Raw genomic sequence first — 14,190 nt, forward strand, 5'->3', positions numbered from 1 at the left:
CTCATGTGATTCCGTCTGAGCCGATTAAGGACCGTACCGTTGTTGGCGCTTCTGACAAGATTGAACGCATGCCTATCACTTAGTTGGCCGGATAACTCGTTCCGACCGAGAAGCCGAGTAGCTCAACTCAGGCCAGGACCCATTTTGTTGTGCGCTCCTTGCGGGGGGCGATCAGACTGAGCCCAAGGGCAGGCTAGGCCTGAACATCCTGGCATCTGGTGTCCCAGATTGTGCGGCACAGTACGGACCCGTGAAATGTGGACCTGAGTTGTACCAAAGGTGACCTAAGGCTGCCTTCACGTGGTATGCCTAGGTTTGTGTTAGGAATAAATTCCCAGCTGGTTGAAATCGATTCGAATCGCCGTCTCTCTCGGATAGTGAGAAACTTGGCTAGTCCCAACATTGTAGTAACTGTGCTATGGAACATGATGGTTCGGATGAATATGGAATTACAAGACCTGCTATGGTTACTATTGTATGCTTTTAAATTGATATACCACATGTTTGGCACATGATAGTTGCTAATCTAGAGATGAATAGTTATAATTAACTTGATAAAGGAAATCAAAATTGTACAACTACGTCAATTGCTTTTATGCAAAATGTTGTCAAGCTATCTCCACTTATACAGCCTTGCATAATCCTTGGAGTCATTTTATTTCTGGTTTATGACGGGTATGTCTAGCTGAGTACCTTCTCGTACTCAGGGTTTATTTTCCCATTGTTGCAGATGGCACTGTGTACCATGGTTATTGCAAGAGTTGCTTCTATCCCGCTGTGGATGAGGAGTAAGCTTTGGGCAGGCTTCTTTATTAATCCCTATCTTTGCTTTTGTGGACCGTGATCCTACTTGGCACTGTATCAAACTATGTTGGAAACTTTGTTTTCAAACTTAATTGCTTCTGCTTATCTATCAAACTCAGTTTGTAATAACTTTTATTCGTACTCTGATGATGAAAATGTATCTGTGAACTTTATGTAATATGTGACAGGTATGTTGAATCATGTATGATCTTGGTTGTTGTAATCGTTTATCGAGACCCGTCGTGGTACTCGACGGACTACCCGGTTTATATGGGTTCAAGTATGATAGTGCGACCGCTTGCGGGCTACCATCGTACTTGTACTTTTATAAATTGGTCGGTTCTGCGACAAACACAGCAAGGGAAGGCAGCGCCAAAGGCCCTTTGCTGTGATACTGTAGCCGCTGCAGGTGCAGGCACCGCACGGCTCACCTACAACACTGTAGCCACATGTAGAGGCCGGCGCAGAGTTAGCCCTGCTGTGTTATCTAGTTACTGTTGTAGCATGTGCGTTGTACTAGGACTAGATGGATAAAGTTGTATAAATAGACTACCATGGCAACTCAGTAAAGATAGTTTAGATTTGTCATCTCCCAGACAGGGCTTCGGCCAACGCTGGTGTCTTGTACTGTGTGTGCATGCTTTGTTCTCCCTTCTTCTTTTAGCTCTAGCCATAGTGTGTGGGGACGGACAACGCTTGTTCATGGTCGGCACGGCTAGTGGGTGCTCAGCAACACTAGCGGGTGCTCGACAAGACTGGTGAGTGGTTCACTCACCTAAGCCGGTGATCCTATGGGCCAACACGGCCTTGCCACTGCTCTCGCTCTTCATCGGTGCGTTCACTTGCTCCACATCATAGTTAGTTTATCCTTTCCCCTATAGAGTAACATGACTTGAGTAGCTCTGAACATGGCATGCATATAGGAAATGGATTGCTAGTCTGGTGCTGGAGAAATCTGAGACCTTACGAGCAGATGGAGTGGCAGTTGGTGTTCATGCCAACAGATGGAGAGTTCTAGAGCAACTTGGAGTGGCTGCAGAGCTCAGGGAAACTGCCAATCTCATCACCGCATAAGCTTGTACCCTTACAAAGCTATTGAACTGATGAAATGATGCACCACTTAAGTAATCTGATGCCACTAGAACTGTTAGTCCCTCACTGTTGTGCTCCCCTGACTCCGCCTCCTCCCCCTCTGGCGGGGTCCCCTAGGGCTGTGGAACCGGAGGGCCGCTCAGTGCGGCCGTGTCGCATAGAGTTTGTTGTTGTTCCTCGCTCCATGGAGTTGCAGGCTACGGAGGACGAACTCGGCCTTGCGCTTGTCACTATAGTTGGTGGTACCAGGCCCCCGGTGTCGCCAGCCATGGTCCGCCAGTTCCTCTTTGAATGTTTTGGTGTGGCAGGGAAGATGCTAAGGTCTGTCGTAATGACCCTGAGGACTTTGTTGTGCGATTCAGGCATCGCGAGGATAGGGACCGAGTTCTCAGCACTCCGACGGTGGGGGATTAGTTCTCCTTGATCTAGCGGCCTTAGCGAAGGACCTCGATGGCCTTCGATGGGTCGTTCAGGTAGGGAGTGTTGGTGGGGATGAGGCGTGTGCCCCTCCATGCCCAGAATGCTTCCATGGCATAGACCATCCTTGGTCCCACCTGTGCAGACATCAAAGTCATTTTGCCGAGGGATGTGCCGACGGATGATGGCCATGAGTTCTTCATTGTGGCGTGGTGTATGCACCCGCATTTCATCCCTGACGAGAAGATCATCTTCATCTTGGAGCCGCACATTCACAACCCTGTGGAGGCCATTCGGGCAGAGCTTCCTGGCCTGCGCTATCGGGTGCGGCTCTGATTGGTCGTGTTCCAGGATTGGAATACGCTGCCGGCTTCCCCAGATGGGGGAGGTCATGGTGGTGGTGCGAATGAGGATGACAGTTCATATGATAGCAACTTTAATCACTATCACCCAGGGCTTGATGATGGCCACGGTGGCCCATCGTGGGGGCTATCTCTGGATGATGATGGTTTTGGCGGTGATGCGGATGACGACAATGACTCAGGCAACAGCAATTGCAACCGCTATCATCTGGGGCTTGACTATTGCCACGGTGGCTCACCACGGGGTCTGAACTGGTCTACTTGGCCGGAGGTGATGACGACGCCCCGTCATTGGTCATTGGATCAATGGTCTACCCACTTCTGGGATGCTGTGTCGAGCGTGCTAGGTTTTGCGACAACTCGGGAACCAAGGCCCTCGTGGCGAGTGAAAAGCTGGGGGAGGACAGCTTTGACCCCCTAGCAAGTGATATCAGTCGCTCTGAGGTTGACATGGGTATTTCTATATATCAAAGCAGGTTACTTTGGCCAGCGCTCAGGCCATCCACGTCGCTCCAAATACCCCTGGCTGTCCGATCTCGCGTTCGACAACCCAGATCGCTCGAAGCGGATTCTCGATGACAACCGATTCTGGTGCTTCTAGTTGGCTTCTCTCCCTTATCCTCTGCTTCTCTCGCTTCTCGTCAGAATCTAGAGAACCAAATATATACTACGGCTCTCGCTTCTTCTTCTAGATTCTTTTGGTCCCTCCTCTCTCTCTCCCCATCGGTCTCTCGCTCTCCATCCCCACATGAATAGGGGCGATGGTGCCGGCCACGAGCTGTGCTTGGTGGTGGTGGCCGTGCTCCTCCTCCTCCTCCTCCTTCTCCCTCCCTCCCTTCCTTCCTCTCCTACCTCTCATCTCTGTTTCTCTCTCCCCTTCGTCTCTCTCTCTCCTTCCCTCCTGATGTGGCAGCGGATGGCGCAGCCGCCTCCCCACGCTGCGTGCGGCTGGCCAGAGGCAGTGCTCTGGCACCTCCGCCGCTCCCTCCCCCACCCTCGCGTCCTCTCCCTTACTCTCTCCCAAAGACCGCGACCCCATTTGCTCCGAGGAAACCCTAGGTGGCAGTCTTCATCTCTTCCCCTCTATCTCCCCCTCTCCTTCAGGCACGCACCAGGTCTAGCACGGGCGGCGCGATGGTGCAGACTCCCTCTCCCCAAGATGCGTGACGCCCAGCAGCGTGGGGGGTCCGAAGGCGCATGGGCGGTGGCCGCCCCCTAGCACGATGGCGCACTGACATGGCCGTGGCCCACGGCCGCACCCCACGGTGGGCTCGGATCTTCCGGCAACGATCCTCGGTGTGCGCTGCACCACTACGGCTGTCTCTGCCCATGGTGCCCTCTCTGTTGCTTTCGTTTCTTGGTGTCTCCTAGGTGAAGCAAGATCATCCCTCTCCTCTGTATTCATCTCATTGCAGTCTCCTCTATGTGCCTCTTCTGATTTGGAGATTTTATGATTCAGTTATGATATTCTGTTATGTTCCAGTTTTCCTGTTCTTACCATGAATTAGATATGGTTTCTAATTTGGCTGCATAAAAATATGTCCTACTTTCACTGGGTTGTGGGCTGGGTGAAGCATGGAAGAAAAGGTAGTCCAGTGACAGCTGCTATGAAGTAATCTTGTCAGTTCCTAATTTGTACCACACCTATCAGAGCCTTTGAAAAAAGTTGTGCTTTTCTATTCTTTCGCTAGATTCATGGTCCTTCATTGTTCTTACTACGTTTATTGCTGCTACTTCTCCATTTATCTGTAGGCTGCTGCCTCATCCACGATATGGTGTACAAATGCGATTTTCTGCTTACAAGAGCTGCTACAATGTAAGGTATTTCACATGCTACCGCTTAGTTTATGTTCTTCGATCTTTATATATGTACCTCTCATTGCTTTACGTTGGTACCTACAGGTCTAAATATCCTAGGTTCAAGAGAGTTTGCAAATGCCATCTTAAAGTTTCAGGATCCTCCTACGTACTGTTCTTTTTTACTCTATGCTAATACCTAAAGGTGTAAGATATCCATGTTGCTATTTGGGCGATGATTTCCTTGTCGTTTCTTATGTCCAGATCAGTGAAATATCCATAATTTTGCTTTATGTTTAATGGACACGTGGCTACTTCTACAAGTGAATTTCTCTGAACCAATTTTATGATTCAATGCCTTTTTATACTTCTCTTCGTTCTGCCCACTACCTGTTCTTTTTTCCCTACGTAGCCTGAGCGCAACGACGAAATATGATGAGTCGTGACATTTTCTGGTTATAGGTTTACGGCATGGGTACTCAAGAATTGTGAACTATTAAATGTAAGTGCTGCTTAAGAACAGTTAATAGGTGTGCTCTGCATACTTACTGTATGCATATGTGGTAATCAGACAAAGGACGAAATGGATCTCCCTCTCTATCCAGATTGTTGCCATCTGAACCTTTTTTATTAAAGATATTTGACCTGAGATTATTCACATGTTTTTAAAATTTATCATTGCTTGTTGTCAATTGAAAACTGACCCTACATGTTTCATCTATTTGTATGTGACCCACTTTCCTTTTCAGCCTTATGAGTTTTGATGATGTCAACTGCTCAAAGGCGAGTTTTTCGGATCATGGTCTTTCACGTTTGTTTTTGTGCTCTCAATAGTGATTCCCAGATTCTGTGAATTCTTCAGGTTTTAATATGTGTTTAGACTCCTGTTTTTACTGCTTTACATGCTGCAGAGATATATGAGTATCTCAGTGATGCACAGATGGTGGCAACGAAGATAGCCAGCTACGACAATACATGGTGAGTTCTTGTTGAACCGAACCACCTTGATTGCGTAATTCTTCTTGGAAACATGATATCCTGGTGTGCATGGATTTAATCTTTTCTTTATTTTAGTGTGCTTTGCAATAACAAATAGTCACATATGTCTTTGATTGCTCAAACATAAATGGTATGGTCTATTGTGCTGCGGTTGGTGTTCTGCTTATGTAATATATGCCAATGCCTTTGTCATCCTAAATTTGTAGATGTCAGGTGTTAGGATGCATGAGCATCGGCTTCTCTTTTTGTCTTGCTACACTACTGCTCCAAGTGTCTCTATTGTGTTCCCATATGGTGCCTGTCCAATGATTCATTATCACAGCCATCTCAATGTTAAAGGTATCCCCCTCCTGGCTTTGGTCCTTTTGGTTTTTTCACTAGATTGGGCCACATTGACTGCTATTATGTGGTGATTGGATTTTTGTTTCGATTGAATCCTGAGAGCATGCCTAGAGTTTGGCTTCTATACCGTAACCAAGTGTTTTGGTTGCCACAGTTACTGATAACTTTTTTGTTTTTTTCAACCTGATTGATCAGGGCCCTCCCGCATGGTTTAGCATGGTGGCTGCTATTTTGGTGAGCCCATCTAGATTCTGTAGGTCCTTTTCCTTGCCTCAAAAATGGAACGCTTCTAATGAGTTCAGAGAGGTGCACCAGACCTTTTACATGTAATATATGAATCCTGTCTACCTTCATAAACCTCAGCCTATTCACTTACTTACAGTTTCATTTTCCTTCCTTTGCAATGGCAGACGTTGGTCCTGGATCAAATTCTTGGGTTCAGTTTTTATTTTCAGCTATGTCAAGACCATGCAGAATTCATAAATGAATATGGTGTTTTCTTTAAGGCACAGACTGCTCTGATCTGCCATGTTCTGAATTGTTCCAACAAAGTAAGTGTGACATGAAGTTCCAAGTAGATATATGATGCATGTCGAATAAAAAATAGAAATATATTGCATCCATACCTTAATGTTAATTTATTTGCCAATTTATATTTATGGTTGGCATATGGAGCTAATACTCTCCAGTTTTTTCAGTCGATCAGCGATTTTGGACCATGTTCAGGATATAAATATTATATCATATTTGTTCCAATGTGCTCAGGTAATCAGATCCATGCCTATGCTTTTAATGCAGTGTATGTGTGCTTTTATGTTAGATTTCAATCAAATGAATTTTATCATTGTTCTTTTCCCATGGTTCACCCAGTAAATTTATTTCTTATCAAAGCCACAAGGTTCAGCGTTCAACAACATGGTCCACGCTAACGGGAAAAAAATACTTACTACATCCGAAGTGCACTCATTGTCTCATTGTGACTCTGTGATGCTTTTTGGTATGACTATTCTGAAATCTGAGTGAATCAATCCCTCTTTCTATTTTAGAATGCTTAATTTTAAGATTATGGAGTATTGTTATATGAAACTTCAACATGACAGCAGTTGGCCATGTTGCTCCTTTAGTTTTGCATCTGATCATATTTGATCATTAAACTAATTTTGAATAGTTATACCGCTATATGTAGTTGCATATAACATGGTTATTTTAGTTATAGGCTTCCTGAGTACTGCAAATAGATAGATGATCCTACGCATCAAAGATCTAAAAACATGGATTTTGATATTTTGATAATTCCTCTTATTTTTCCTGGAAGATTTGTTATTTAGAATAATAATACGTGATTTATACATATTAGTTTCCGCATTTAAACTAAAACATATAGCCTAGACTTCGTCTCACAGCGTCTTAGGATGTATGAAACATTTTATTAGCCAGACCTTTCAATTTTTTTCCTTTAACAAAATACTGTCTTAGTCATACTGCCAATATATATGGAAGGGATAAAATGTTCAGCCGAAATTATTACAGTACTACTTATAGATTCAAGGAATTCATTTCCACCCTTACGCAACAGCCTGGAGTCTTCTTTGCTTTGTATCTCAGGTTATTGCCCTTTTTCATCAACCAATTCAATTAATATGGATATTTTTTGCCTGGTTAACCAGGTGATTTGCCGACGCGCGCGATGGCACGCGTCATGGACTAGTGGATACGGACCCAATGTTGACTGGGTAGGCCCTCCTGCTTTCCATGCCGGGGGCGGGGGACCAGCGTGACAGGGCGTGCAGTGATGACATATCCCTCGTTGGTCACCGTGACGAGTATGGATGAAAACGGTACGGATATTTATTCGACCGTCCGTTCGACCGAACAAATATGAACACTTATCTGGATAGTTACTCGGATATCCATAATTTTTTCGAATACGGATAATAAAAGGGATATCTTAGGCGGATATCAAATACGAATGTAATATCATCGATATCCGGCGGATATCGGATAATCCGGTTAAGTATCGGATATATCCGGATATTATTCAAACGGATATTATCCGGATATTATTCAAACCACCTTGGGTGGAGAAATGATCAAAATAAAAATTGTAGATCTCAAAAAGTTATGAAACTTTGTTGTTTACAACTTTTTCGTTTGAAATCATTTAGTGCTTCAAAATGCTATTTGAATTTCAATTTCGAAATGGTTAAAGAACGCCTATTTCTCTTTTTAATCTTTGGCTAAAACTTGTAATTAGTTTTTCTCTCTCGTACTAACTTCAAATTTGATAATTTTTTTCTAAAATTTTCTAAAATCATGTTCTATCAATTTATTGTGTTCTTATAGCTATTATTGTGTTCATCTTTTCATGTGACTGTATTCTATCTATTTGAATTTTGAATTTCAAAAAATAGCAACTTCAAACGTCATTTTCAAACATTAACTGACTTCAGCTGAAAAAGTCATGAACATAAATGTTGTAAAACTCATCAAGATCTACAACTTTTATTTTGATCATTTGTTCATCCAAGATTGTGGTAGTAACATTGTTCACAAAATTTACATCTCTCTTGTAGTTTCATAAACTATAAGAAAGATGTGTGAGATTTGTGAATAATGTTACTACTACTATATCGGATGAACAAATGACTAAAATAAAAGTTGTAGATCTCAGAAATTTATGAAACTTTATAGTTAAAAACTTTTTTATTTGAAATCATCTTGTCAAGGAAAACTACGTTTGAATTTCTCAAATTTAAAATTTGGATTTTTCAAACGACCTCAGAATCTCAGATGGAGAAACAACCAAAATGAAAGTTTTAGATCCCAAAAAGTTATGAAACTTTGTTGATTACAATATTTTCATTTGACTTTGTTTAGGGCCTCAAACAATAATTTTTTGCTTTTTTTGTTTTTTTTTCTCGAATTGTGATTTTTGGAATTAGGCCAAAATATTACTTCTTGCCCAAACGGCCCAATCCTCTATAACCCTAGCTAAGCTACCTGGCCCATATATAAATTCCCACTTGGATATATATATATATATATATATATATATATATATATATATATATATATATATATATATATATATATATATATATGCGCTGCTTTTACTCAATATCCGAATAGATATTTGTATCCGACCTTCTCTGAATCCGATTCATACTGTATTTGATACTTATGATTTGTATCTGTAACCGAGTCAATCCGTATTCATGTATGTATCCGAATACTATTCGTGTCCGAATCCGAATCTGGACAAAAATATGAAAACAAATATCCGTATCCTATCCGTTTTATCCCTAGTGACGAGTGCGGCGGTGCCCGGATTTTCCTGGGGAAGCTACTCTGCGATGACCCTTCGTTGCTCATGGTCGTGCATGGCAGCAGGTCCTTGGACCGGGATGGGCCGGGTTTCCTGCTGGACCCCAATGGAGGGGGAGACGTCCTGGGCTAGCTTCATGCTTGAGACCCCGAGTGCGAGTTCATGCCGGACTGGGTAGGAATGCCAGCTGGGTCATGGTCCTGTTTCTGATCCAGTGGTTGAAGATTTGGCGGGGCAGATCTCTGCCTTTGGCCCGGGTACGGAGGATATGGGCCCATGCGACACATCATCTACTGCTAATCCTGGGCTGCTTCACGAGATCGAGAACCCTGCGCCTGCGGCATAGGTAACCCAGGCGCCGGTGGCACCGGCCATGCAGGCAGCAGGAACGTCGCTGCCCGACATCGACTCCACTCCGCTTCGTCGTACCTCTCGCCGGTGTAGCGTGCGAATCGCATCGCTGACGCATCTCCGTGACCCAAAACCGGAAATTCAAGCCAAGAAGGTGATGCTGAGGAAGTGGAGGCCGGCGGGGAGATCCTCGCCGCCACAGAGTCCTGATGCCTCCTACGCCGACAGGTTCCATCATCGGGCCTTCAAGGAGCCCCTGGCCTCCTCCAAGCACGCGGCCATGCGCGAGCTCTTCCCTGCTGGAGGCCTCCGGACCGCTGCTCTAGCGTTCGACATCTGAAGGATAGTCGTCATCCGTCGCGCCGCTGTTTTTTTCATGAATTACAACCAGTTTCTAGTCTGGAACGCCCGTGGCCTCAATAGCCGGGCACGTCGCACAGCCGTTAGGGACATCATTGTCCAGGAACGTGCTTCTATGGTTTGCCTTCAGGAACCAAAGTCGCTGAATTTTCTGTGTCCATGATCAATGAACTAATGGGACCAGATTTCGATTACTCCTTCCTGCCTTCTGTTGGTGTGTCGGGGGGGGGGGGGGGGGGGGGGGGGGGGGGGGGTGCTTATTGAGTGGCGCGCAGGGATATGTGGCGGGGCTCAAACCCCACCATTGCCGTTTTTTCAGTCGCGGTGCTGCTAAAGACGGTCGACGGGGTGGATGTCGGGGAGTGCTGGCTCACTTCGGTCTATGGTCCAACTGAACAGCTGAACAGTCGTTGAAGGAGGCCTTCCTTGCGGAGCTCCAGCGCATGGCCTCTTCCTGTCCGGGGGCCTGGTTGATATGCGGTGACATCAACTTGATCTATCAGGCGCAAGACAAGAACAATGACAGGCTAAACCGTCGCCTCATAAAGCGCTTCCGTCGTACTATTAACGCTCTGCAGCTTGCCGAGCTCCACCTTACCGGTCGTATGTATACCTGGAGTAAAGAGAGGAGTAGGCTGACGATGGAACGAATTGACCAGGTCTTCGCCATGGTGCCGTGGCTAGAGAGCCACCCCTACCACAATTTGCATTGCCTCTGCACAGACTGCTCCGACCGCGCTCCCTTGTTGCTGGTACTCAGCACGGATCCTTGGGCGCAGCCACGGTTCCGCTTGGAATCCTTTTGGCCAAAGGTTGATGGCTTCCTCGACGTGGTCGCGACCGCCTAGACCTGTCCCCTTCGAGAGGTTGATGCTTGTAGAGTCTTGGATTACAAGCTGTGCAATGTCGCCAAAGCGCTGAAACGCTGGAGTGCACAGCGTATCGGTAGCGTCCGTTTTCAGCTTGCTGCCGCACGTGTGGTCATTTTTGAACTTGAAGTCGCACAGGAAACCAGGCTGCTGTCTCCTGAGGAGCTTGAGCTGCGCCGGGAGCTCAAGGTGGCCACGCTAGGCCTCGCCTCCTTGTCTGGACTATTGCTCGGCAAAAGTCCCGGTACCGTTTTTTGAAGGATGGTGACGCTAACACTAAGTTCTTCAATCTCCAAGCCTGCCACAGAAGATGCAAGAGCTACATACCAACGTTCACACACGGGGGTCGCACCTTCACCACAGACGAGGCCAAGTTAGGAGCGGTGTTCGAGTACTATGATGCCCTTTTGGGTACTCGGTTCCAGCGGCTTCATCGGGAACGCCTTGATTTGCCAAGGCTGGACTTGCAGGACCTGGTTGTGGCACTCACGGAGGACGAGATTGCCAAGATTATTCAGGAATCACCGGCTGACCGTGCTCCAGGTCCAGGCGGCTTCACCGGAAGGTTCTACCGAGCTGCATGGCCTATTATAAAAGATGATATATGTAGCGCCTTCAACTCGTTGTGGCAGCAAGACTGGAGGAGCTTTTACCTCCTTAACGACGCCTCCATGGTTCTCCTGTGAAAGAATGAGACCCCGGCTGTCCTTAGGGACTACAGGCCCATTAGTCTCATTCATAGCTTCACTAAGCTGGTCTCCAAGTGGTTGGCGTTGCGGCTCGCCCCGTTCATGGACGCTCTGGTCCGTGCCAACCAAACGACGTTCATAAAGGGGAGACGGATACATGACAACTTCCGTTCGGTGTAGCTCTACTGCCGGTGGCTGCACGCACAGCAGTATGCGTGCATTCTGCTCAAGGTTGACATCGCCAAGGCGTTCGATTCAGTCGCTTGGCCTTTCCTGCTCGAAGTATTAAAGCGCATGGGTTTTCCGCAGAGCTGGAGAGATTGGATAGCTGCGATGCTCTCCTCTGCGAGCACAAAGGTGCTAGTCAATGGTCGCTTGGGCCGGCGCATCTTTCATGCATGGGGTTTGTGACAGGGTGACCCGCTGTCTCCTTTCCTGTTCGTAATTGTTATGGAAGTGCTCAATGCCATGATAGTGGAAGCAGACAGCAAGCAGGGTATGCTAACGCCCCTTCCTGGTGACCACTTTGGCCATAGGATGTCGCTGTACGCGGACGATTTGGTTCTCTTCCTCGTGCCCAAACAGGAAGACTTCAGTTGCATTCGTGTCATACTGGATTTATTCGCTGGAGCTTCTGGGTTGATCACCAACATCGACAAATGTCTCATCTCGCCGATCCGATGTACTGAGGAGGACGTCGCACTTATCCAGCAGGTGTTCCCTTGCCAGTTGTCGCCTTTCCCGTGTCGCTACTTGGGTGCGCCGCTCTCAATGGGGCGCCTACACCGCGCTGATGAGCAGCAGCTGGTGGACGCCATCGCAAGGCGAATTCCGACCTAGAAGGCTGGTCTCTTGAATGCGGCAGGAAGGCTGATGCTCACTCATGCGACGTTGTCGGCCATACCTGTACATGTATCTATCACTTGCTGTATATCGGCTTGGGCGATCCGTCAAATTGATAAGCGCTGTCGTGCCTTCATGTGGTGTGCGGTACTGACACCGTGGCCAGGGGAAAATGTAAGGTCGCATGGCCGGTGGTGTGTTCCCCAAAACCGTATGGTGGCCTGGGGATCCCGGACATAAGGATCCTTGGATTCGCCCTATGTCTCAGGTGGGAGTGGTAGAAGAGGGCGCCTGATGCGCCTCCATGGACTAAGCTCCCATCCAAGCCGGAGAAGATGGCCAGTGCCATGTTCACTGCTCGGTCTCCGTCGAGCTGGGAGACGGGGTCTCGGCTCGTTTTTGGACTGACTCCTGGCTGCCAGCGGGGTCCATCCAATTCTTCACACCGCACTTCTTCCGAGTGATAGACTTGATAGCATCCATAGATTAGCATGTTTACAGACATTTAGGATAAACAACAAGTCCTAAAACATGAACTAGTATGGGATTTATAGATAGAGTGAGAGAGAGGGGTTGTGGAGGTGTAAACCATCGGCCGTCTTCGTAGAAGACGAGCTGGCCATGGGGTTGCTTGACGGTGGCACGGTGATGCCCGGCGGTGAAGGCGCTGTCGCGGTGGTGGCGGTGCAGAGGCGGCGGTGGCCAATGGCGGTCTTCCTGTCGCTGGCAACGCCCCCTCACTAGATCGGTTTAGGGTTTAGGGAATGTAGGTGGGGCGTCTGACAGCTCAGGTGAACCTCGTGCCTTGTGCCCCGGCCTCCACCTCCCTTTTTATGATGCTGTGCGATGGGGACCCACCAACCATGGAGCGGTTGGGCGTCCCCGATCAGGGTATGGATTCAAGAGTTCAATTGGTCGTTGGGTCAATTGGAAGAGATCAATCTAACATTCGCTCCCTTGATCTCACCTTATGACTTAAACTTAACTTACTTACTTTATCTTGTTCCCATCTCATCACAGATCAGTGCATAGAGCGTGCCTCATCGTCATGATCAGTTGCCATTAGATTAAACAGCTACAATGCACTTCTCTGTTTTGAAACAGATTCTCAACTAGGCCCTTATTGTCCAGGAATCATAGGCTTTCCCTTAAACCCATACCGGCTAAGTGTTCTCTGAACACGCTGGGTGGTAAGCTTTTGTAAACGGATTCGCGAGCATCTTTTCTATTCTTATATGCTCAAGACTAATTATATGATCCCGGACTTTATCTTTCACAACATAATACTTTATGTCAATGTGTTTGGCAGCACCGCTTGACTTATTGTTGTGAGTATAACATACTGCTGGATTATTATCGCAGTATAATTTGAGTGGTTTATGTATGTCGTCTACCACTTTCAACCCGGGCATGAATTTCTTCAGCTAATTCACTTGCCCTGTGGCCTCATAACATGCTACAAACTCGACATACATTGTGGACGATGTAGTGACGGTTTGCTTTGAGCTTTTCCACGATATAGCTCTTTCTGCGAGAGTGAATATGTATCCTAACATGGATTTTCTATCATCTCCCGCATAATCAGAATCTGTATATCCCTCTATGTGCAGAGAATCAGATCTTCTGTACGTTATCATGAGACCCTTCGTACCTTGCAGGTAAGATAAAACTTTCTTTACTAATTTCTAGTGTTCTATTCCTGGATTACTCTGATATCTGCGAAGTAACCCGACAACAAATGCTAAGTCAGGGCGAGTACACACTTGAGCGTACTGTAAACTTCCGACAGCTGAACTATATGGAACCGCTTTCATTTGATCAATCTCATATTGGTTTCTGGGACATTGAAATTCCCCATATCTGTCGCCCTTGACTATGGGAGCAAGTGAAGACTTACGATTTTGCATACTGTATTTCTTTAGAACTTTTTCTAAGTATGC

The 14,190-nt window shown here is 46.6% G+C and overlaps 1 pseudogene; it reads left to right on the forward strand.

Annotated features, from left to right (window-relative positions):
• Positions 1 to 1,595: 1,595 nt before the first annotated feature.
• LOC136470153 (monooxygenase 1-like) overlaps positions 1,596 to 14,190 on the forward strand; it is a 29,727-nt pseudogene continuing 17,132 nt past the window's right edge.

This window comes from Miscanthus floridulus, chromosome 8 (assembly GCF_019320115.1).
Source record: "Miscanthus floridulus cultivar M001 chromosome 8, ASM1932011v1, whole genome shotgun sequence".
NCBI lineage: Eukaryota > Viridiplantae > Streptophyta > Magnoliopsida > Poales > Poaceae > Miscanthus > Miscanthus floridulus.